The following is a 21,552-nucleotide window of genomic DNA, read 5'->3' as shown; positions in this document are numbered from 1 at the left end:
AAAGAGAGAGGAAGTAGTGAGATGTTGGTCAAGAGACTGGCTGCTCATTAGAACCACTGGGAGAATTTGTTTTGTATTGTTTTGTTTTGTGTTGTGTTTTAAATACTGCTGCTGTCTGTACATGAATGTTCTTGGCAGCATTATTCATAATAGCCAACAACTTGAAATAACTCACCAATGGTATAACAAATAATAAATAAATCAGAAATTGAGGCCTATTTATACAATGAAGTATTACACAGCACTAAAAATGAATGAACTGTGGCTACATCTCACAAATGCAATAGTGAGGGGAAGGAAAGCCTGACACAAAAGAGATTTTGTTTCTATAAAAGCACAAAATCAGGCAAATCTAATATACAGTATTATTGTAGAAATCAAGATAATGCTTACTTCCATTGGGTTGTGACTGCATAGGGGTTTAAGAAAGCCTTCTTGGCGGTGATGTTCTATTTCTGTATATAGGTGCCAGTTATGTGGGTGTGTTCAGATGGTGAAAGTTTCCTAAGTTATATACTCATATTTATATATTTTTCTTGAAATAAGATACACTTCAATAAAATGTTTTACATTCAGATTCCTGGGCCCCAGTGCAAATCTACTAAGATTGTTGGTTATATTTTTTCCTGGGGTGTTCCAATGTACAGTCAAGTTTGAGAATCACTGGACCAATGGTCTACATCTAGTGGTGTGCTAGAGCCAGTCTCTGTTAGCTCATGACAACTAGTTATATTTTTAGGATTTTTGCAAGCCTGTTAAAATAGGATCCGTATTAAGAATTAAACTATGGAAAGTTTTAATTAAATAAAATGTACTAAAGGTACCAAATACTCAAAACTCATCATTTTACTGTTATCTGTATTTTTGATGTTATTTATGCCAATTTTATCTGCATGGTGGAAATACTATATAGTGGTATGCTACCATCCCATCTCTTCTCAACTCCATGCTCAGTCAGAATGATATCTTGAAAGTGGCTATTGTGGGAGTATTTACACCACAGAAATTAGCAACCACTACACAACAGCTTTACTGGTCTGTTGACAGTCTTAAGAAAATGGTTTAAAATGTTAAGAATAGAGAGTAAATTTAAAAGTGTGTTATATGTGTAGCTGCTACACTGTGAATAATACATTTAAGGAAATATCCTTATAGTATTTAAAAGCTATTATCTGGTTCAGCAAAGAAGTTATTCCTATCCTATATACTAAAAGGTCAGGGACCATAAGCATAACGACTGGAATGAGGGCTCGACCAGTTGTCATGAGGTGCATTGACCACTTCTCGGTGCCTCCCCCCTGGCCCATGAGCGGTGGTGTGTGTGGGGCAGTGAGAGGCATCAGGTGGGGCGACGAGAGCAGCAGCAAGCGGCAATGAGCTACCCATGCACAATTTTGTGCTCTGGGCCTCTAGTTTTTAATGAATGTATATAGTTATGACATATGTCTTTGTTGTTTTAACTTTGTTTAGCTCATTAACCTAAAGAAAACTACCAGACAACATTTCTATGGGAATTACACCTCTTCATCAATTATATCCTATGTAGGCTTTGGATAGAAGAGTTCTGTAAAAACCAACAAACATTCTGTGAAACCCAATGGGCTATATGGAATTTACAATAAAGAGTATTATATATTTTATTATTTGCAAATTGTATGCTGCACACATTCTTTATGCCAATGAAATTTATCATCAACTTACGTATGCACATAAATGCATTTCCCCTCCCCAGAGAGTTGGTTGATTTACCAGCACACCTCTGTTTACATTCCTCTCATGTTTAAGATTCCATGACTCTCTATTATGATTTAAGAAACAAGCAAACAAAATAAGGTGGGAGTTGTAGGGTGTATAAGTAATGAGTTTTGGCAAAAGATATAGTAATGATTATACTATAGAGCCTCACTATTCAACCTGCAGTTCTCACACCAATAGCACTGGCATCAATGGGAAGCTTGTGGGAATAACCTTGGGTTTAACCCCCAGAACTGACTCAGAATCTGCATTTTATTTGGGTGCCCAGGTGATCTGTATGCTGACTAAAGTTTGAGAAGCACTTTCTATTATAATAAAAGCATAATATGCTAATTAGACTGGATATCCTTCCAGGCAACCTTCCAGACAAAGCCGGTGGCTGGAGGGAAGACCTGGTCCCAGATGCCAGAGGGAAGCCAGTGCCAGCAGCCAGGGGAAGGAAGGCCTACTCTTGCACATATTTCATGCATCGGGCTTCTAGTTTTAAAAAGAAAATCACTGTTATGAACTGGAAGTTATATAACCAATTTAAGATTAGCAATAAGGTTAAGGACAATCTAGCAATTAGTGATCTTTAAGCATCTAAAACCAGTCTAGCCACTTCACAGCACTGGGGAAAATACACAATTGATACCCATAAACCAGAAGAAAAGGACCTACATCTTGCAATATACATTTGTCAAATATTGACAGGGAAACTGTGCCACTAGGAAAATAAAGGCTATTCTAGGCCACTTGGATTATTAATTTAAGAAGGAGGAAAAAAAGTAAAAGACAGAGAGAAAAAAAAATCACAATAGTAGCTTTCCTCCGTATACGTGATGAATAGGTCATGTTGCCATAGACTTGGTTCCAACATTTCAAAGCAGGGCAGCAAGTGCCACATGACAGAGTGTGGCAGCTGGGAGAGGAGTGTGATGAAACACTTCCCAGGGATGTAATTTAGGCCAGGGTAGTTATCAAGTGCTGAGGGCGAAAGGGGGAAATTGTAGTGCTCATGCTTTTCCTATCAATATATCAGTCAGCAACACAGGGCAGAAAGAAAAGAGAGGGCCAGCACACAGACAACACTCAGTGCTCAAGTTAATTGAAATGATGGTAGGAAAGTGTCACGTATTTTGAAATTGAAAGCAAAAAATGTTCTACTGGCCATAATATTCTCTGGAAATATTTCTTAGCTATTTGGTTGAAAATATTGTAGTTGCTTTGAGCTGCAAAGGTCTATGGGAAAAACACGTTAGCTACTTAAACAGTGTCTGGGAGGAAATGCGAGCCACAAATCTCCAAGAGGAACCTGGGATTAGTTGCGGCAGAAACCGGAACAGTAAAATAATTCAGGTAAACTCTGGCAACTCTAGAATGTGAAGAAAACAAATCAAATGTAATTGCGATTGGGCCACTGGTACCCAGAGAGACCATCATGCCTGTTTTTACCCAAGAAGAAAGATTACTACAACCATCCTTGTGATATCAGAATTCAAATGACTTTAGTACGTTTAGTGGTGAAATGATAACACTGTCCTAATGTGTTATAACATTTTCCCTTGAAATAATCTAGGAAGGCTAAGAAGAGAACTAACCTTTTCTGGACACCTATTATATCTGGACATGTGAAATTTCCTAATGTCTTCATAAGCCTCTAGAGGAGGTGATATGATCCCCATTCTACAGACCAGCAACAAGAGGTCCAAGGAAATATTTCAGCCATGTCACCTAGTAAATAAAAACCTGGAGCTCCACAGACAAAATTCAATAGCTCCTTCCTTAATTAAAACAGATTGCTCAACAAAGACACTGTGGCAGGAATCAGAGTATGGAGTTATCTTCTGAATAAGAGGAAAGGTTTTTTGTTTTTTTTTTCTTCTATATCGGCGTTAATGAAGATAAGTAAGGGATCTCCAAGTACCCAACACATCTTTATCACCCATTTCTGGATGTATCTTAGGTTTCAGATGTGTTTCATACCGATAGCTGTAATTTTGGCTATGCTGAAGGGTTTAGAAGACTTGGCATTTTCCTGCCAGTGTTATATAATAGAATTGAGCTCAGGGCTGGGACTTAGAAACCTGGGTTCTGTTCCAGATGTGTCACTTATTAACTATGAGAGTGGGTAAGTTATACCACTTCTCTAGATGGAAGTTTTTTTTCACTTACATGAGGTTGGATTAAGTATCCTTAAGAACTTTTGTGGACCCATGATTCAATCCTCCATGACTCAACTATTTAAGACAGAGACTTCCATCAAAATATATTAGAAATGACATGAAGAGTTAACAAATTTGTTGAGAAAAACCTGCCATATTGATTCAAATTACATTAAATTAAAACACACAAACACACACGGATAATTATTTACTCCCATACTATACCATTGGCAAGAGTAACCTGGAATAAAATGATTTAAAGTTTTGTTTTTATTGCTATGCATTCTTTAAAAATAAATATATATTCAAGTTCTTAGATCTGAGTGCAAATCCAAGCTCTACCTCCTATTAGCTCTTTGACTTCACATATCTGAGTTCCATTTTTTGCTTCTGTAAATTGAAATTGATAATGAACATGAGCTGTAAAGTACCTGGCATCTAGTAGGAACATAACTAGTTCTGGCTATTGTTATTCCAGATCATCAGGGATTGGACCTATGGTCGGGTAACAATTCAAAAGAAAATTTTCCAGTGAAATGGAACCTGAGATGGTAAACTCATTAGCACTGAGAACTTTTCATGAACCATGTCTGTGCAATAAATTAACTCAGGTGCAGAATAGGAAAATGCAATTGCTCCTTTTGGACCTTTCAGCAACTCTTCCTTTCTTTTTTTTAAAAAAACTTTCTAATTCACCTCTTAGTGGATAAAACCTTTTCAAAATATTTGAAGACCAGAGTGTTCTTGGACATTTGGAAAGACTACTGTCATACCCACATCTCATTTCAGTGTCTTATTTGTCCATTGCCCAATTTCTGCCCTATGTGCACAGAAACAAAAGATTCTAGGAAGAGGAGGAGGTAATTCACTTTGTTTAGATAATAAAAAATCAAACAATTCTCATGCTGACATAAATAACCAATCCATGCACCCCATCCACTTGAGTGCCTGCCTCAGGACCTCCCTGTCAAAGCTTTCCCTTCCCTTATCTCCTGCTCCACTACTCCCACACTACCACTTCCTATGCCTTTCTACATAAACTACTTTTTGTGACTGATTTTTTCTTCTTTCTCCAAGTTTTTTTTGGTGCTGTGAGGTTGGTCAAAGCTTGGGTGGAGAAAAGAAGATGAACATAAGAACCACATTCAAATCACCTGAATTCTTTGACCCAACCCCATTACATGAAGCCCAAGTGAGGCCTCCAAATAATGAAATTGAACTGCCTCTTTTCTAAAAGGGAGAACAACAAAAAGATTTTAAAAATTATTCTGTTCTATACAAGTACATTTTCTGAACAAAAAACCATAATAACATTTCAAATGTTTCCAGCCATGTTTTGAGATAAGTCAAGCACATTAACTATAGCTTTCTGAAGTCAAGACAAAACAAAAACAAACAAAAAATAATTGTTAATTAAATTATCATTAGAGATATCACACAATTCTAGCATCTCTTGCGGTACTAACATTATATGATTCAGAGCATAATATTACTCTTAAAGTAATTATAGATTTGTAGTTGCTATGACCAAATTTGGCCAAAGCTTGGGTGGAGAAAAGAAGATGAACCTAAGAACCACATTCAAATCAACTGAATTCTTTGAACCAATCCCATTACATGAAGCCCCACTGAGGCCTCCAAGAAATGAGATGAACTGCCTATTTTTGTACAATGCTTTTGAAGCAGTAACACCTTTGAGTGTGAGATAGTGTAATTTAGTGTTTCTAGATGACTGCAAAATCTCTCCCTGTTCGGTTGAAATTCTACATTCTATCTTTTCCTAAACTTTCACCCATTTGTCATCTATCCAAAGTATGTACTGGATATTTCCCCCCCAATGACAAAGTAATCCCACAGAGTGGAAAATGTTGAACTTTTTGTCAATGTACCAATGACCCCCCATTTGGCCTTTTGTATACAAGTTCTTGATTTATTCCTAATTTATTATTCCACCACTTTACTCTAGATTCTAAAAAATGGAATTGATTTATTTTGTAACAGCTGTATGATATGAGCTGTAATTACCAAGTTATATTGGACAAGTCACTTAACTTTTCTTGGACCCAGTTTCCCTATTGGACAAGAATTTTTCAACTAGAGAGTTAGGTGTTAGAGTTAGATAGAACGTTTTTTAAAAAATCAATTCTATTTTTTTCCATTGTCTAGAACTAGGAATTGAATACATTATCTAACCTCTCTGAGCTTCCAATTCCTCACCTGTTGTTTGGGGATCAAGAGTAATTTCACATTATGGGGAGTTTTTTAGGTGCAAAATGAGAACATAAATGCAAAGAATGCAGTACATTACCTTAACTTTGGTTCATGTTAAAAAATGCCAACTATTATTTTATCAAGTTTCTTCCAGCTCTGGAGTACTAAGGTTAGAAGTAAAACCTTATTTATTAAGCACTTAGATCTCCAGTATCCTCAGCTACTCATGCACCATTTTATCCCTCCACCCCCAATAAAAAAGTCTTATAAAGGACAAATTGATTCAAGGTCCATTTTATTCAGAGTAAATAGAATAATTTTAATAATCATTGAAGTTATGATGTTAATAAATGATTCCATTAAAAAATGACAAAGGCAAATTGTTGTAAGACAAATTGACTAAGAAACCTGTTCTCAAATGCATGTTCAGAATTAGACTCAAGATGTAATCTGTGTCACGGGTTTGTACAAAGATACTAACCTGGCTTGCTGGATGTGAAGAACAAAACACACTGCTTACAGCTGGACTTACCTACATAAAAGAGAGAAATAATGTATAAATCTCACTGCTTGCCAGGAGCACATGAAAGGCTACTAAAATTTTCAACATACTTTATTTTCTCCCTCAACCCCTCCCCCAAAAGGGGCAGAATCTGTTTTACTTTTGCTAGGTGCCAGTGCTAACGTAGCATTTCTTTGGGTCAAAGAAATGTTATCCTAAAATAGCTAGGGTGACATTTTGTAGCATTTGTTAAAATACATTTCTGAACACTGGGTATGTTACAAAAAAAGGCATTTGGCCACAAATCCAAGGATAGGAACAAGGAAAAGCTTACAGACATTTTGCAATACAAAAGTCATAAAGGCAGATATGGTATTCCTCCAAAATAACATTTTAAAAAGATAATATTATCATAAGTAAAAGTCCACACAATTCTTTTTTCCTTATTAAATTATGTTTGAATAGTCAGTAAGTTGTGTTATTGAGCCAATGACATTAAACTACCTGTGTTTCTATTTCCACCTCTTGATCACTCACAGACTTTTGTACTCCAATTTACACTACATTCAGCATTTTGGAAAATAACAACCAATGGGCAATTTAGAAGAATATCGGCTGTGATTTTAGTGCTTCCTAATTATTTTTTCAGTTTTCCACATTGGATTGAACTGGTTAAACCCCTTTCCCACTAATATGTCTAAATATGATCCAGGAATCTCAGAGGAAACCTTGTTTAATGTAATAATTTACTGCCCACTCCACCTGCAGAGTAATATGCAGACGCTATTTACACTGAAACAAACCAACAAACTTGTGTTTATTTTCTAGCAACTAGAGACTCTCTCAAGCATCTACAAAGTTACTGGAAACTAAATATAATTCCAAATATATGAAGAGTTTTTGTAAACATAGTGTCTGAGATCAAACAAAAACGGACTATTGGCTATTTATATCTGCTGTTAGTGAGAGAAGGTATACAAAGATCAAAACTACTGATAACACTATTTTTGCAGTTTAGAGAGGATGCACAGTTCAGTGTAGAATATGCAACACAGCCTGGTTTGGGGGTGGGTGGGAGAGCCCCGAACTAGAGAGACCTCAGGATGAGCATCTGGCTGGGTTCCAACAGAACTGTGTGAACAGCGCAGGTTGCGAGAAGTTCAAAGTCAAGGCTACTCTTTTGGTCTTCTGAGTCCTTCCCAGACAGGTCTGGGTGCCTTTGTGTATATATCAAGCTTCATGCATTTTCAACCCGCAGCAAATGTGTACAGTCAGCTCGAAAGGCACAGCTTGTGTGCTGACGTGCAAAAGCCAAGTCAAAACCCTGTGCCTGGCGCTCCCTTCTAACTTTCTGGCTTGTCCAAGTCTAAATATTGACATTGCTCCTCAGTGGAGATGTTTGATACTGCTGAGGGTAGGAACGGCACAGCTAACAGTAGGACCTCATGATATATATTTTTTTACATGGCTGTGCCTTCCTCTCATTGCTTTCTTTTGGTGAGGAGGTTGGATTCCCTTGTCTGCACACCCCTCAACCTCCCCTCCCCAAAACCCCCATTGTTCTCCCCGAAAGCTGAGCACAGGGAGGCAAGGTAAGAGGTTTGGAAAACCCCTCGAGGCAGCTCCTACTGTTGTCACAGCAACTCACAACAGACTCCACAGACAAGGGGTTGGAGGTGGGGCGTGCCAACCTGGGGGCTGACCGTCAACTCTCACGGGGGGTGCAAGAGCCCAAAAGGGTAAAGCATAGCCCCCCTTGGGGGACCTCTGGCTCCCCACCGCTGTCCTTCCGAGGCAGGGAGCCCTCCTGTCGTTGGCGCGGCACCACCCCCTCCCTGGAGCAGCCAGCCAGCCTTCTAAGGGTGCCTGTTGTTCCTTCTCTCAGCTCTAAGTTAGGGGTGCGGCTGTGCTGAAGCTCCTAGAAATCTCTCCTTTGCCTCTCATGTTGTGAGGGTTTCCGGCCTCGCGGAGAAACCAGGGGGTGGCTCCTATGGCATCTCTGTCTCGCACAACTCTCTCGGGACGCTGCTCCCCGCGTGGCGCGGCCCGGGGACCCCCGCAGGCCACCCGCTGGGGCGGGGGATGGGGGTGGTCGAGAGGGGCTGCGCGGCGGCTGCTCCGAGGAGAAGTTTCATACCTTAGCGCACTCACAACACAGAACCTACCCTGGAGCCGAGCGGGACGCGAGCTCTCTCCGCCTTCAAGGGCTGTGGGGGGGGTGCAGGGGGGCCCCCCGGCAACTCAGCAGCAGCCACGACTGCGCGCGGTGGCGGGTGTGCGGGGCCGCTGCGCGCGGCGTGCAGCCCGCCGCCCAACTTTGCACAAAGGCAGCATGGCACTGCCTGGGCTGGCGGGCTCGCCGGCCGCCGCCTCGGCCGCTCCCCCCAGTCCGGGGACAGAGGGGTTCGCCCCTTTCCACCCCCAGCCCCCCTCCTTCTCCTCCGGCCCCCACCCCGCTGGCTCCCGGGCGGGCGGGCCAGCTCGGCGGATCGAGCTCCCGGCCCCGAGCTCCGCCACCGCGGTGGCGGCAGCCGCGCTCACTGTGACGTTAGCAGCCTCCGCGGCTATTTATATCCACGCGATTGGATTTCATTCATGAAACCGGGGCCCGGTGTGTCTGGGCGCTGGCTGGTGCGCGGGTGGCCGAGGGGCCTCCGCTTTCCGCAGAGCCCGGGGCCGGGGCTCCGAGGTGGATTGCCCGGGACAAACATGCGCAGAGCATGGGAGAGACCCAGGCCCCTCTCCCGAGCCGTGGGGAGGGAGGGGCGGGTCCAGGAGATCGGTGCCCCCGGTTCCCATCCCCAACACCCCACCCGTTTTCCCGTGCAATTGCTGGCCCTTTGTCCCAGGCTCTGGAAAAGTAAGTTGGGCCACTAACCGGCTGGGCAGCAGCATGGCTTGCTTTCCCCTAGCAGCTGACCGGCCGCGGACTCCGAGGGAGGAGGACATTGGCTTTTGTTTCAAAACCGAGCCCAGCTGCTGACTAAGGGCGGCGTTAGCCCAGCCTCCTCCTCCCCTGGGCGGCTGCACGTGCTGCCAGGCTTCCCCCTCTGGGTTACCTTTCTCTGTGAGGTGACTGAGCTCTTGGGGTGCCTCCAGGGGGCTTACGGACTCATAGGCAGCCCCCCCAACCTGAGGAAGGGGGTGATTTACAACCTCCCACAAATGGCTGAGTGAGGAAGTGAAGTTGACTTCTGGCCGCTGCTCATGGGTGGTCAGAATCCTTGGAAACCCAAGCGAGTCCAGCTCTCCTCTTCCAGGCTGACTGTGACCTCTGAGGTCAGGACCAGGGGTATTTATTTATTTATTTTCTTTCAGGATTCACATAAGTATTTAGAATGCTTACAGTAGGTTAGGCACTCTGTCAAGTTCTAAGGAGGGGACAGTGAGCACAACCCTGGACCCTCAGAGAGCTTGGAGAGGACCTGCTAAAATCAGTGTGCCCACACCTCCTCACTTCCAGCCTGGGGAACAACGGTATTGATGTGCTCATCTACCTTAAGGGATTTATTCGTTTAATAAACTTTTATTTAGAAGGATGTGTACAAAGGGCTGGGTATGCAAAGATGGTAATGTGTCCTGGGTCCTCCAGGAGATCTCGGGTAACATGTTCTGAGTTATTGAGGGCTGTGGAAAAGGGAGCCAAGGGCTCTCTCTTTGCCACATCCCCAAAGAAACAGAACATTGGGAAAATTCCTAAAAGCAAACCCCTCAGTCCCTCAGTTTCTTCCAGGAAACCATTCTTAGTTTCCCAGTTGGAGTACTTTCTCTCCCTTCCTAGGATGAATTTTAGTCCATTGGGTATTTCTACTCTTCCCTACTGGTTTATTTTCCCCACAGAGACAAAGGCTTGCCTGGTGCTCTCTGAATATCTCAGACTCCAGGATATAGTGAAGTTCAATGGTTTGTTTATTTTTTCCAAGGAAAGGTATTACGGGCAATCTGTTTTGTTTAGGTCATCCTCATTGAAATGGAGTTACCAGTCCCTGATCTTTTCAAACTACCCTCCAGGCTAAGAATTAGGGTAGAAACTCAAAAGAAATGGGAATAAACATGTATTGTAGCCATTGTATATGGCAGACAATGGGCTTGAAGGTTTAAAACATATTTTCTCAATTAATCTGCACAGCAACCGATGAAGAAAATGCTATTAATATCATAATCATTTTATAGATGATGCAACTGAGGCATACAGAAGTGAGTAGTTTTCTGAGATTCTAACAGTTGCATTTGTAGTCAGCTTGTGCCAAAGCTTTATTTTATCACTAACCTGCTTTTTGGTATCCTTCCTTGTTTCTTTCATTTCCTCAGTAATAAATTTCGCAAAATTAAGTGGCAGGCTTAAGCGAGGTAGGTGCTAAGACCAAAAAGATATCTATACAAAGACTCCAGTTGATAGGCTACCATTCAGTTGTTCCATACCCAGGGGACACTGAGGCTCAGATGGGCCTTCTAAAGGATGCTGCTTCCATAGGGGTAAAGAACAGTCAGCATGAAATTGCCCAGTTGATGCCTAAACCTGAAGGAAACTGACCAGAAGAGCTTTCAGGAAAAAAAAATTGGTGTAAACAGTAATCAATATTGCAGAGGAAAAGTCACTATTCTAGAAAGTCCTTCCATACGAAGGCAGTGGTCTGCGAAAGAGGTTGCCGTAATTATGTTATATAGCTCTCAAATTTTACAAATGAACCCCCCTCCCCCATTCTAGAAAAGTTAGAGAAACTAGTCTTACTTTGCCAACAAAGGAGTGAAAAGGAAAAATAGCAAATTGAACTCCAGAATTTACCCCAGTTCTTATTATTACCACAAAATAACCCACATCTGTGTACTGAACTTGTTGTTTGCTAATATGGTCAATACTATTTGATTTTACTAAATATAAAAATAGGTATTTAAGCTTAATTAAACCAACACTGTATATTTAAATACTTTCAGGATTATACTGTACAAAAGTGGATGTAAAAGCTTATGACTAGCTTTTATGGTAGATATTTATCAAAGTCATAGAATTAAAAAATAATCCCCACAATGGATACAGAGAACTGTTCCATTATCACAAAAGCACTTCATCATGCTACCGAACCAGCCATTTATCTGTTCTCCATCTCTACAGTTTTGAGACTGTTATATTAATGGAAGAATACAATATATAATGTTTTAAGATTGATTTTTTAAAAACTAAGCACAATGCCCTTGAGGTTCATTAAGGTGTTGCATGTCAGTAGTCATTCCTTTTTATTGCTAAGTAAATTGGTATTATACCAGAGTATGTTCATCCATGTACCCACTAAAGGGTGTTTGAATAGTTTCCAATATTTTGCTACTATGAGTAACAGTTCTATAAACACTTGTATATAGGTATTTGTGTGAGCATAAGATTTTTATTTCTTTGGGATGAACGCCCAAGAATGTGATTGCTGGGTCATATGTTAAACAACTGTTAAACTGTGTTTCAGAGTGGTTGTACCATTTGACATCCTCACCAGTAAGGTAGAAGAGATTTTGTTGCTTTACATTCTCACTGGCATTTGGCTTTATTACTTAAACAAACAAACAAACAAAAAATTCAGTTGTTCAACAGTTTTGTAGGGACGACTGACTTATTGTGGTTTTAATTCGCATTAAAGGCTAATAATGTCGAACATCTTTTCACATGCTTACTTGCCGTCCAAAATATCTTAGCTAAAACATCTGTTCGTGTCTTTGGCCTATTTCATAACTGGATTTTTTTACTACTGAGTTTTGAAAGTTTTTTAAAAAGCATATTCTCAGATCCTAGGATTTTTCAAACTACTACCTCAAGATAACTAAGTTCAATTCCGTCACTATTGTTCAACATTTCTACTGCCATCAGTTTACAGAAAATATTCTCAGGGAGTTACGTAAAGCACACCCAAGGACTTACATAAAACTCCTGAAGAGAGGGTATTTTCCGTGTGATTGTATAAACCTGCATTTCGGTGGTTGGCAACCGACACCCAAAGCCCGGCTAACACGTGGCAGGGGCGCCACGAAGTCCAGTTCTGGCTTCTGCGCATGCTCAGCGGCAGGCGCAGGCGCAGACCCAGACACAGGCGCAGGTGCAGGCATGGGCGCAGGCGTGGGCGCAGGCGCAGGCGCAGGCGCAGGTGTGGGCGCAGGCGCAGGTGTAGGTGTGGGCGCAGGTGCAGACCCAGACACAGGCGCAGGTGCAGGAGTGGGCGCAGGTGCAGGCGTGGGCGCAGACGCAGGCTTGGGTGCAGGTGCAGGCGTGGACACGGTTCCAGCAGCCACAGCGCCACGCACGCCGGAGAGGAAGACCCTTTGTGTTGTCCTTTTTTTGTCCTCGGATGATCCCTTAGGAGGCGAGTTTCAGGTGGCCCAGAGACTCTCTACTCTCAGGGTTTGAAGGCATGGATGATTGAAGCTCACTCTTACGCCCATTTTTTAAGACTCACGTGTGTGGCTGCAAGATACTAGGAAACAGCTATGCGCGAAGATTCCTGGAGTTAACAAGGTGGCTTTCAGGACAGCCAACAGCTTGGCGGTCCCCTAAAGATGAAGTGGCTGGTGACATGGCCCACGTGCGGACTCGCAGGCTTGGGTCGTCTGGCTTTTCAAGAAATGCACCTGCGCCACTGACCAGAGGAAGGCCTCTGGGTCCCGGACTGGAGCAGCGGTTCAGTGCGGACTTCCTTGTGCAAACCGGCTTGTGTGCCAGCTCCCCCAGAACAGGGTCCCCAGCTCCCACCACCACGCCAGGGAGTGCATGTGCCCCAAAGGCTGGCAGTGGCTCCAGCTGATGATGACAGAAAGGTAAGGCTGACCCTCCTCTGTGGCTCTTCGTTAATGCTAAGCATTAAAGGTCAAACAGAAAATGACCTGAACCTCCTGGGGCCTCTGCTTCTCCTGAAACTAACTCTCCTTCCTCCCCCTCCCCCCCATTCTTTTGTATTCAGGAACTAGAGTGTTTATGCCAGAGTAGATGCTTCTCTCAGCTGTAAGACTCCATCTGGGGCCCCTTCCCTAGCTTTCATGTGGTTGATAAAGCAGTAGGATGGGTAATCTGCCACCACTAATCCTTTCTGTTCCAAATACCACAGGCAGGTGTTGCATGCGTCTGTGTTAATGGGTCTTTCATTTGGCAAAGTGTGGAAACCCTTCAGCCCAAGGGGTTTGGGATGTGGAGTTTTGACTACTTGGGAATTTATCACAGGTGCTATTACTCAAGCCAGCTCTGAGAACTCTGAAGCATCTATTTTCTGTCCACTGTTCTAGGCCAGTAGTCAGCAAACTCATTAGTCAACAGAGCCAAATATCAACAGTACAATGATTGAAATTTCTTTTGAGAGCCAAATTTTTTAAACTTCTTCTAATGCCACTTCTTCAAAATAGACTCGCTCAGGCCGTGGTATTTTTGTGGAAGAGCCACACTCAAGGGGCCAAAGAGCCACATGTGGTTCAAGAGCCACAGTTTGCCGATCACGGTTCTAGGCCCTTGAATCTAGGGGGTAATCTTTGTTATTCTTAACTGGGAATCAGTTGAAAGAGATGTTCTTTACCTAAAACCTACAGATGGAAATTAACTCCCAGTCATGAGTTTTTAGTTCAGCCATCACTGTCTTGATGTAGTTTCTAGGAGAAGCTTTTGAAAGTAAATACTTAAAATAATTTATCTTAAAAATATAAATTTAAAGATGCTTATATGTATTTATAGGTGAACACATGAATACTAAACTTAATCTAATGGATTCAATCCCGTTATCTCCAAGATTATCCATTTAAAGGTAGTAGCATTAAATCCTGGGTGCTTTTAGTTGTTAGTCTATGAAGGCAAAAATACTTTTTACTTTGGAGTTTCTAATTCACTGGGCACCAAAATATGAGCTGAAAATCAACAAAAATGTATCCCCTTTTTATAGCATGTTAAACGTATCTGTGCAGGTGTGTATGGATCCATGCATTAGGTTTTCTGTTGGGGTGGGGCAAGTTTGGTAAAAATGTGATTTCACAATTCTAAGTATAGTCTTCTTTCAGTCAAAATCGCTCTTACCAAGATGTTGTTCCACAGTTCTAGCTCAGCATGTGTAAGAGGGTTTATGGTTATATGTTTGGCTTTGTTGGTATGGCATTACTAATTGGAAAACATGTATATCACACCTATCTAAAGAAGAAAAACAACAGTCTCATGCACAATGTGTATTTTTAGTTTTTTCTTAGAGTACAACATGATTCTGTACTGGAAAAAATCTGCATGTGATGGGACATTTGTTTCCGGAATAAGCTACATTTCCTCCTAATATTTGCAAAAGGTGTTAATGCTAGACTTCAGTGTTACCTAATTAAAAATAAAAGAAAATATTTATGACTCATAGCATGTCTAAGGCTGTCTTGCCTGACCAGCTGTTTCATACAACAAACACAGAACTGTGTTCCTGTTCATGAAACAAGTGGGGGGGAAAAAATCCCCAAACACACATTAAGGGAATGAATACATTGTAGTAGAAAGCACAGAAAAATGGGATTGTATTTGGCTGGCCCACTAACTAGCCATGTCATTCTGGGCTAGTTTCTTAATTCATAACAACTCAAAGTTCCATATATGAAACAAAAACAAGAATAATAACTTTCTGAAAAGTTTTCAGAAATAACTTTCTGAAAAGACTTAATGGAATAGTGTTTGTGGAAAACATCTTGTAAAATGTGAATCTCTGTACACATTGGTAAATGTAAAATTGGACTCATCATGAGGCCATTTAAAAATAATGTGCAGCTCAAGGTATTGTTTGATTTGGGAGTACCAAAGATCAATCATTTCGAGAACTCATCTCCCAAATGCTGACTGTAAGCATTACACATAATAGGCTCCATCAAGTTCTCTCTGTAAAGTAGAAAGTTTAGTATTTGAGGTTTTTGCACTGCGAATGACTTGCAATTGCTGCTTTTTCTTCCATTTATGTAAGTGAGCTAAACTACACGCAGAAACTAGAAAAATAAATGGACTGCGCATGCATATACACGCAGCCCACTTCAGGAAAATAATTCCACCTACGTTCATATCACAATTTTCTGGTTACCAAACATCTCTAATATACATGTTACCTAATCTTCATGACAGTCTTGAGAATTATTATCTCAAATATGAGAGAGGGGGAAATGAAGTTTCCTAAGAGGGTAAGTGACTTGCTCTATGTCAGCGGAGGGGAGACCAGAATTCTGCTTAACCCAGAATTCTAACCCTGATCTGGTCATGCGGATGTAGATATTCTGAAGTAAATGAGTGCATAGTACACTAATGTATGCATAGGTACCACTTTAAAAGGAGACACATTTTTTAGAAACTCCAGTGACCCTGAAGGAGACATAGTCACCAGAAAAAAGCTGAATTAGGAGGCTTTTCCTTATTTGGCATCACTCCTCCTTTCATAATGGTTCCTTATCTAAAAGCACAGAGGACCTGACTCAAGAACATCTGATGCAATTGCATACAATTGCAGTCTCTCCTTAACTCTGTAAACATATTTACTTTAATATTTCATATGACTCCAATTTACCACTTGGTAAACTCCCCTTTATGGACAAGTGAGTTAAACTGCATTGCAGGCGAGTGATATAAGCAGTTAAACATGTCAGATCAATATTGAAGTAGCATAATCCCTGAGTTTGTAAATATAAGCTGGTGACTCCTACCATCAGAACACAAAATCTCACTTCCCATTACAGCACCAGTCTTAGAGGAAACTGAAGTTTTATTGAAAGACTTGTGTTTTCATCCCATGTTGCCTTAAACAGTAAGAAAGACCATAGTAAATGACTTTTAATAATGATAAATGATAAAACTTTCACAAAACACCATAGTTATAATTTCTTCTAGTTTAATACAGGCCATCGTGTGACTTATGACAAAGCTGCAGTTTTAAGGGAAAACTATGTTTCATGTTTTTACTTGTTCTACTGTAACAACTGCCAGAATTACATTGATCATCATGAAGATGTTTTGTAAAGAATTAAGTGTGATAAATAGGCAAGGTACTTAGTGTGCCTGAACAATAGAAATAAACACCACTATCACCACCTGATTTTTTCATCTGTAATTACACTAGTTAATATTTGAATAAACACCCACTCTGTGTTGGGCAGGGTGCTAAATGCTTTCACATTTACATTTACTCTTCACAATGACTTTGAAGAAGGTACTACTATCACCCTCACTTCATGGATGAGGAAATTGAGGACCAGAAAGGTCAAGTCACTTGCCAGAACTCAAATTCCTATTTGTTTGTTTATTTATTTGATCCTCACCCTAGGATTCTTCCCATTGATTTTTAGAGAGTGGAAGGAAGGTGGAGAGACAGAGAGAGAGAAACATCTATGTGAGAGACATACCAATTGGTTGCCTCCTTGCATGCGCCCAGACCACAGTTGGGATTGAGCCTGCAACTGAGGTATGTGCATGCCCTTGACCAGATTTGAACCCAGGACCCTTCAGTCTTCAGGCTACCACTGAGCCAAACCCACTAGGGCTCAAATCCTATATAAATATTATTCATTTAGAAGTAGGAATTCCTCATAGGAAAAAAATCTACTTTCATATAATAACCATTTCATATTTACCATTCCCTATTCATGCAGTTAAAGTAAAGCTGATTACAATGCTTAATATTACACTGTGTGATTAGAAGACTAATGGTCTTTAGATCCTCTTGAATTCAAATATCAAATGTAATTAGATTACCTTAATATTTTATATTTCAGAAACTTCAGGTATGTTAAAGGTCAATTTTAGTTGAAGAGAGTTCATCTTCATGAGATGACACCTTTAAGACTGGCAGAGTCCTTGAAAAGTAGGATAACATCTGAGGGTCATTTGTGAGTGAGATCACCTCACCACCACAGTGTATCAGAAAACTAATAATGAAATTTGTAATTAATTCCTTGATATTTCTTTAAGAAATTAAATTATTGCTCTACTTCCTAATGAAACAACTGGGATATTACAGTGGTTTCACCTTGTGGCAGCAATGTCAGGTTGATATGAAGGGGAGGTTAAAATGAGCATAGAAAACACAGCCCATTTAAATAGATGATGTGACTATGAAGTCTGATTTAAATACATGGACATTATGGTATGGGAAAGGCAGGGACTTAGACTTCTAATAAGTGTATTTTTCCCAATTACTAAAGTAAAGAATATACCTTGATGTTTAAATATCCATATCTATCCAGAGGAGGACTAAGCTAGACACACACAAGAACCCATTAGTTCAAAGGAGATGCTTCTTTCTTCTTAATTCTTGGCCAACCCAGAATCCTTGTTGAAGATCTGGGTCTCTCACCCATTTCTTTTAGTTACATGGCACCTGAAGGGCAGTGGTCTTTGTGTGAGATGGGTACTAAATATGACACTCACAGGAAACAAGAAGAAATATCTAAATCACTCTTTTCTTAGCAGTTTCAATACTTCAATACAAACAATACTTTTGTGTGTGTGAATAGTAAAGGTGATATAACATCTACTGTGAACATAAATTGTTCTTCCACTTCTATAAAAAGGAACCTGTCACAACTGTTCATCTTATGAGCATTACTGCTTATACTGTTTGATTATTGCTGAACTTGATGTTTCCTCTCAATACACATTTGAGGTGGCTAATAGATGAAATAAAGTTTTATTTCTTATTGGATTACTTCTCAGGGAATTTATATGTGAAAAGAAATTATGCATTTATAAGAAGAAATAGTCTTGTTTAGGGCACCCCATTCATACTTGACTAAGTAACTCTTCTATGTAACCAACAATCCACAGTGTTTCACTGAACACACTTTGTGGACATCAGAATAAATAATGAAAAAATGGTGGATAAGTCATTCCACACAACTTAACATGGAGGCTTCCTTCTTGAATAATTGTAGTCAATTATTCAAGGAGTAACTGCCCTGGGTTTTTCCAAACCACAGATAATTGCCATCTATTATTACTTGGCACAAATACATTCACTTAAATTGCCAGTCTAGTATATACCAGCAATGCTAATTGTAAAACACTGTAATTGGAAGGAGGGACCCAGTTATTAGAAAAGCATTCTCTTAGTCTAAATTTGTGGTCTGGTAACTTGTCAGTGATAGATACTCAAATGGGTCCAGTGTTTGATGCAAAGGAAACAAGAACTCATATGCATCAAGCTTATTTGTTGTTTAAAAAAGAACATCACTGTATTAAAAATTAAGTGTGTGTTATCATGGTTGATGAGGCATTTTTCATTTAAACATGTTATTAAATTCATGACAATTTTTAGCCACTAATTTTCTTCATGAACAGTAATGAATTACTATCATGTGGGATTCTACAAAAGTTGTACAGTTGGGCCTTATTTCTTAATAAGCTGATAGTACTCTTCTGTGTGTAGAATAGGGAGCAAATAAGTGAAATGTTTGTTTTAAGCCTCCACATTTTGGATTAATTTGTTATACAGTGATATCTATAATAATAAAAGCATAATATGCTAATTAGACCAGACGTTCTTCTGGACAAAGCCAGGACTGTGCGGGAAGCTGGTGCTGGCAGCCGGGGAAGGGAAGGCTTACTCTTGCGTGAATTTTGTGCATCCGGCCTCTTAGTACAAATATAATGCTAGATCTTTCTTTTGTTTTGGAGGAGGTATTCATTCATTTATTGGTTTTATTAAGTGGTAACAACTTTATTATGTTATAATCTTTACCTTCTTCCAATTTTGTATTGGAGAGCATATTTATTCTTTTAAAATAAATGTTTGCTAATTACCCCTGTTGGCTGCCATTGGGCCCTGGATATTCAAAGATGAGAAAAAGATTCGGAAAAGCTCTCAACCTCACAGAGGAAACAGAAATACTTAAACACAGGACCTATTTTGTTTGTTAGAATGTTGTGTGTCCAGAGTAGTGACAGCACAAAGCAGGGATTAACTCATTCAGGTGGCTGGGAAGGGAGCAGAATCTTCCAGAAAATCCTAGAAGGAGCATTGTTTGTGTTAACCTTGAAGGATGAAAGAAATTCTTCCAGATGGAGAAAGAGAGGCATGGAAGAAAGCATTCTGTTCTGAAGGAAGAGCATTAGCAAAGTTCTGACAGTATGAAAGAATATGATAGTTTTGAATAACTAAAAGTAGTCTTGAATAGCTATGTAATAGATGAAGTGACAAAGACAATTCATCTGTTCAAGAAGACAGAAGCCTTGAATGCCATTCTAATGAATTTGGTTTCAGGGCAAGGTGAAGCCATCTAGATGATTTTTTAAAATAATTGTACTTAAGTGTAATTTATATACAGTAAAATGTATAATATCTTGAGTTCAATTACTTTTAATGTAAGTAAATATCTTTTTCACCACCACCTGAATCAAGATGAGGACAGCATAACACTCCTAACAAAACCTGACAAGGACATCATGAATATAGACACATATTCTGAATAAAATATTAGCAAATAAAAATAGTATTAGCAGCCGAAACCGGTTTGGCTCAGTGAATAGAGCTTCAGCCTGTGGACTGAAAGGTCTTGGGTTTGATTCCGGTCAAGGGCATGTACCTTGGTTGCAGGCACATCCCCAGTGGGGGATGTGCAAGAGGCAGCTGATCGATGATCCTCTCTCATCTATGTTTCTAACTCTCTCTCCTTCTCTCTTCCTCTTTGTAAAAACTCAATAAAATATATTAAAAAAATAATATCAGCAAATCCAGAAATTTAGCAAAGGCCAAATTGTCAGTAATGCAAGGTTGGTTTAACATTAAAAAATCCATAATCTAAATCGCCATATTAGAATAGAAAATCACATAATTATCTCAACAGATAAAGATAAAGTGGTTGATAAAATTCTATACTCATTCATAATAAAAACAAACACCAAAATGTTGATCTGAGTATTTAAAGCAAGGAAAAGGTATGACCAGATTAGGGCTGTTGAAGCAGTCACAGTTCTTATTCTTGCAGTAGGAGGTACAGTATGACATATTTTGGGGGAAAGTTTCCAGAGATAGGGGAGAAAACAAAATCCACGGAAATCCAACTCTACCATCTGAGGAACTATGCCAAATGCTGACTGCCACTAAGAAGCAATAGATTCACTCCAGACCTCTTTAAGAGATATGCAGACAAGCAAGGACTCAGACAGGGTCCATTAAAAATGTGATTGCTCTATACATCACAGGCAGCAGTGATAATGGATATTACTTACATGTCTCTGGCTGCCTTATGCTGAAAAAGAAATGCAACAAGATAAAAAAAAAGCTGAATAGTTTAGTCCTATAGTGATGGCTCATTGCAATAAAGATAACTGTGAGATACCTGAGCCCTCATTTTGTCACTGTCCAGCTGCATGCCCTTTGGAAAGACAGGTTAGATTATCCCTTGGACCTCTTTCTGTATTTATGAAATACAAAGTGGATTAGACTAGAAGGGCCTCAGAATTAGTCAGATCTGGGTTTCAATCCTGGATCCAGTCTTTACCATCTATATAACCTGTGCCTTACTTTCCATATCTATATAATGGCAAGAAACCTCAAAATGGTCCTCTGAGATTAAATAAGCTCATGAAAGTGGAATTCTTAACATATTCACTGCACATAGTGAGCACTCAGTATAGGTAGATGTTATTAATGTTTTTAAGAATTAGTTATAAGGCTCTGAAATGCTATAATGATAAATTGTTGACTGGAAATACTCATTGGTTCTGACATGGAGATGTTGTGGAAAGCTTTGAAATTCTGTTTATCCTGCCTATCATCACAGGTGGTACAGTAAGAAGCTTGATAATTTTAGTAGGAAGGAAAACAGAAGGGTAGATATTTTTTCATGATTTAATCTTGGTAATGTACCAATGATTTTATTACCATGTGCAAAATACTGTGATGACATTTCTTATACTCGGATAAGTACTAAGTGAAAAATTTTAATTAAATGATGCATCCATAGAATTTCCATAGAATG

At 40.0% G+C, this 21,552-nt stretch overlaps 1 protein-coding gene across 7 annotated transcripts in view; it reads right to left on the bottom strand.

Moving 5' to 3' along the window:
- RHOBTB1 (Rho related BTB domain containing 1) overlaps positions 1-9,597 on the bottom strand; it is a 64,520-nt gene extending 54,923 nt beyond the window's left edge. For 3 of the 7 annotated variants that reach the window (XM_084903956.1, XM_084903957.1, XM_084903960.1), the window contains exons 1-2: positions 8,778-9,041; positions 6,592-6,642 (exon numbers count right to left, since the gene is read on the bottom strand). The gene's annotated coding sequence lies outside the window, so the exon portion shown is untranslated. Of the gene's footprint in view, positions 1-6,591; positions 6,643-8,777; positions 9,284-9,490 lie in introns of those variants that run through there. The other 4 variants (XM_084903959.1, XM_084903954.1, XM_084903958.1 and 1 more) reach the window with 4 other exon arrangements.
- Positions 9,598-21,552: the final 11,955 nt, after the last annotated feature.

Source organism: Pipistrellus hanaki, assembly GCF_964339955.1.
Source record: "Pipistrellus hanaki genome assembly, chromosome: 14".
Classification (NCBI taxonomy): Eukaryota; Metazoa; Chordata; class Mammalia; order Chiroptera; family Vespertilionidae; genus Pipistrellus; species Pipistrellus hanaki.
This window is presented reverse-complemented; position numbering and strand designations above follow the sequence as displayed.